The following is a 5000-nucleotide window of genomic DNA, read 5'->3' as shown; positions in this document are numbered from 1 at the left end:
CAGACTCTCTCTCTCTCTCTCTCTCTCTCTCTCTCTCTCTCTCTCTCTCTCTCTCACACACACACACACACACACACACACACACACACACATATATATATATATATATATATATATATATATATATATATATATGTGTGTGTGTGTGTGTGTGTGTGTGTGTGTGTGTGTATGTGTGTGTGTGTGTTCCTAAAATTACCATAGCATTTAGGTAAAAAAAAAAAAAAATTACAACTGAAGCTAACCGAAAAGGGCTAGTGTATGAAAGAAGACATACCAGGTTGTCCCTCATCTTAAATATCTGTGGATTTATTTTTCTTCTTCCATCTTATCACCATCCTAGTTCACCAACTATTTTACCCTGTAGTCTTCTTCTCCATTTTATTTCCACTTGCCTTGACTCCTAATTCGCCAGCCATTATATCTATCATAATTTCTTCGTGTCCATCATGATAATCCAACATTTTTATTTCTGCCTTCATTTTCTCCGCCGTTCCAGAACTCGAGCCACTTCATCTCTTAAAGTCTGTCATTCATTCTTTATTCCGAGTAAAATAGCCTTCAATTTTGGCATCTTTGCCTTCCACTGCGTACTTTCTTCGCCTACTACCTCTTAATCTGATTTCCACTGGCGAAAATGCTCACAAGAAGGTTGAATCTGGTACGATTCTCCAAACAGTATGGTTTCATCTTGAATAATATATCTGTTAAAGGGATGTAAATCATAGTATGTTAACGCAGAACATATAGCAACACTAATAACAGAAGAGACTCCTTACATAAACAAATGTGGAAAACAATTTAAAATACCTAGTTCAGGAGCGTTATTGATCCGTAAAATTCCTGAGCACTAATCTATACTACAGAGTTGCTTTGTGTCTAAATAAGGTAATTGGTGTGAGAACTATAGGGCATTTGTTTTAAAATAAAATTAATAATCTGCATTCCACACCACCGCTGTACAATCACTTTCCTCATATCAATTCTCCTAGATCGGATACTTAACTTGAGGTTCGAACTACGATCTAATTATTACCATATACATTAAAAGACTGTTAATCCGTCTATGGAACTATACTATGGGCGTGAAATTTACCTTTACATAGATTTCTTAACAGAATCTTGCTTAACGCTCAACACTCATCTGCAATGCTGACATATAAGTTTCAAATTGCTGCGTTTTGGACAGATGAGGGGAAGGTACATAAGAATATTATTAGTATTCTTCTTTCCTTGGTCTTTAATGAACTGGTTTCGATTACACGGAAATATCTTTATAATAATGTTGAGAATAAAGATAACCATGTTGATAATGAACACAATGATGCCCATTGGGATCAGAGTAGGAAAACACTCTTCAGTCCTCTGAGTCAACCACTCTATGGCGTCATCAGGAAACGTAAGCGCCAACATAACCAGACAAGGACGAAAAACATCGAGAGACAAATCCCATTAGAGTTCCTCTTCTTCCTCTTCATCCCAAACAGACTCTTACACCAGGCCATCCCCAATCCCTTTATCCAGGTCTTATAACACAAAGTGAGAAACTAACAGTAACTTCCATAAAGGAAAATGGGCAAATAATCTCATTCTTTTTCTTTCTCTTTTGAACACCGGCAGTCAAGTGGCATGGATCTGGCACCATCTCGCACAACAATACAGGAAAATGAAATTTTCAGGAGCTGATGGCGTTTTCCAGAGTCTCCTAAAGAAAGGTCCATCAGAGGAGGAGGAGGAGGAGGAGGAGGAGGAGGAGGAGGAGGCGGGCGGGGACTCAAGCCTTCCAAAGGCGCTAAGTTGAGATTCCGTGTGGTTCCCAATTTCCTCTACACAGCCTAAATCCAAAGGCCATCAAAGATATAGCATACTAAATTTGACCTGGTTTCAAATGATTCCGATGAGGTTTTTCTTTCTGAATTAAAGAAAAAAATAAAAGTAACGTTACTTTCACCTACTTACTGACATTCATGTTATATCCTGACGGCGTTTACAGCTAAGATCCATTTTCCTGTCGGTTTTTAATCGGCTCATGACGGCGGCGGTCGCTACCATCATCAGGATTAACCCTGGCTGCCATGAGCCTCAATAGGCCTAACGGTCGTGACAGTGACGCCGGTGCGTGACCAAGATCGAGGAATAATTATCCATTTCTTTTTATCTTAGCGCCCTTTGTAAAGAAAAATGGCCTTTATAGAGGACGCCAGCTCTGATGGAAATGAAAAAGATTTCTTTGAAAATAATTACAAGTGAATGAGACTTCGCCTCTAATGCGATATATAGGCTGTTTTGCCACTGATGGTGCATGATGGTGCAAGTAAATTGCGCCTCAAGCGGTTTTACGCTACTTGTGGATGTTGGGTCCCAATCATATTCCTTCGCGTTAAACTAAGAATAGTTAAAATCTTTAGAAGTCCCAACGAATCAACATCAGCAGAAAAAAACGGAAACATATCTGTCCCTGCGATCTTTATTACAAGAATGTAAAATTTAAAAAACACTAAATTACCGGTACAACGGTTCAACGACCCCTTCCTTGACTTCCTGGACAGACGGACGAAGAAGGATGTCATCTCGAGCGAGCCATGTTTACCTACTGCAAGACCCCACACATTTTATTTTCCCATTTTCATTTCTATTCTTATATTACTTCGCCACAGTTACGTGCCTCAGCTGTCAACTTCAAGTAATTGCAGAGCTTTCTATTTCTGTTCTCCTCTCCTAGGCCACTCCTCTCTCTCTCTCTCTCTCTCTCTCTCTCTCTCTCTCTCTCTCTCTCTCTCTCTCTCTCTCTCTTCAACGCTTTCTTGGCAATTCTGTGGAAGGTCACCTTGCGTTCATGTCCTAACGGGGAGTTGGCTGTTTCTTGAAGAGGTTTAAAAATGTGAAGAGGACTCTGGAATAGCTATCTTAACACAACACCGGCAGCAATTGAGAACCAAATAAATAAAAACAAACAGCCACTGCTTCTTCACCTCCACTGACAAGCTTTGGCATTTACTTCCTGTTTGTCCTGATGACGCTCTTCTTTCAAGAGCCAAATCTTTCTCTTTCCACGTGGTCACGTCCGGATCTTCTTCCTTACTTCTCTTTTAAGTTGTCTTTTTCGAGCCTGGACTAGTAAAGTGTGTTATGCTGATGATCAAATAGGCAGTCGAACTTAGATTAAAAGCAAAGAAAAACAACGAAGACAACGACTAAGCAACCAATCAACATGAGCATTAGCAAAAACAACAACAACAATAATAATAATAACGGTATTGGGTAAGTTCTCACCAAACAATTGTTTCGAACCCAAAATAAACAGACATTCAAAGAAGCAAATCCCGATGGAAATCAATTCAGCTAAATAATCACGTAAAGTAGGCGCTTTATCTGTACTGGGAAGAACAGACAGATAACAATTAGACAAAAAAATCATAAAGTTGAGTTGACAACACATCAATGAATGAGACGCTTTATACCCAAGGCATACTGCTTTAAAGTCTCATACTGGCACTACCCTTAATGAATTTACCAACATCAATACCTATAAAATTGTCGAAAGGCTTGAGTGTTGAAGTTTTGAGAAAAATGTAGACATAATAACCCTCTAAAAAGGTAGGTGGACTAAAAGCGACGGTGAGAGTTAATGAAAAATTAGGTTTTTGGAAGCTTTCAAAGCAGGCTATTTTCTGACGAGGGTAAAATTTATAATGACCATTCTTTGGGTAAAATAAAATGCGAGTTTGAAAAGGGAATTTAGACAATGAAACTAGGGACCAACCAAACAAATATGATTGAATACAATCCTGAACCTCGATATTAACATTAGTTGTGGTTACAAGAACTTTATGAACAATACCTTGCATAATGGTAGCACTGAATATATCTAAACGATATTTTTCTCAACTACTGCGAAAATAGAACTAAATAACGATGGTTTACTTAATACTTCGGGATCGTGAAGTGAGAGGACAGTACAAGATCGGTTAATCGATTAATACCTAACTTTGCTGAGGCTCAGCTTTATACCAAAGAGACTCGATCACTTACTCCCTCCCTCCCTCCGCCCTCCCCGCCCCCACCCATATCAAGACGTTTGAAAGACTGTAGACACTTCACGGTGTTAAGGAAACAAGAACAAATGCGGGAAGAGTTGTATCGTCTACGCATTGTACTACTGTAAATAGGAAGTGGGTGACAGAGAGAGAGAGAGAGAGAGAGAGAGAGAGAGAGATGCGAGAGAGAGAGAGAGAGAGAGAGAGAGAATGGAAACTATATCCTTTAATATCTATTGGTAGAATACCATCGTCAGAAAAATAAGAATTAAGTACAAACAGCAGCGAGAAGAGATCTTATGGAAAATCTAGAAAAAAAAAAAAATGCAGAATAAGTCTTTCCCGCCTCCCCATTTCATTTTCCTCTTTTCTTTTTTATCTCTATTTGCCCACCTTTGACAAAGAAATCTGGATTTTCATACACTTTTGTTCCATACAACTGAATTCCAGTACATTTTCACTATAATATTCAATCTTCACTTATCAATCTATTAACAAGTATACCTACATGCCCTTTCCATGTGAAAGTTTTCTTCAGTAGTAGTAGTAGTAGTAGTAGTAGTAGTAGTATAATAATAATAATAATAATAATAATAATAATAATAATAATAATAATAATATACTTTATTAAAAGTAATGGCTAGAGGTCTAGCCTGTTTAAGTAGCACCGAAAAAGCCGCTATTCGCAAAATAGAGAAGAATCTCTACAAGTGTAACGCTGCTGAAGTAGCCATTACTTTTAATAAAGTATGCTTGAGAGAGGGTCTGCTTCCTAAGTACAATAATAATAATAATAATAATAATAATAATAATAATAATAATAATAATAATAATAATAATAATGAAAACTATATTTATCGTCATTTTATTGCATCATAAAACACAATGACAATACTTTTTAAGTTCTGTAAATACCTTTAAAATTGTGTCCAGTTCACTCGTAGCAATCATAAAATTGGATAA

At 37.5% G+C, this 5000-nt stretch overlaps 1 protein-coding gene across 1 annotated transcript in view; it reads right to left on the bottom strand.

The window, feature by feature from the left end:
* The window catches only part of LOC135216422 (potassium voltage-gated channel subfamily KQT member 1-like), a 691013-nt gene that overhangs the window by 584746 nt on the left and 101267 nt on the right, over positions 1 to 5000 (bottom strand). The window lies entirely within an intron of this gene.

This window comes from Macrobrachium nipponense, chromosome 6, assembly GCF_015104395.2.
Source record: "Macrobrachium nipponense isolate FS-2020 chromosome 6, ASM1510439v2, whole genome shotgun sequence".
NCBI classification, from domain to species: domain Eukaryota; kingdom Metazoa; phylum Arthropoda; class Malacostraca; order Decapoda; family Palaemonidae; genus Macrobrachium; species Macrobrachium nipponense.
This window is presented reverse-complemented; position numbering and strand designations above follow the sequence as displayed.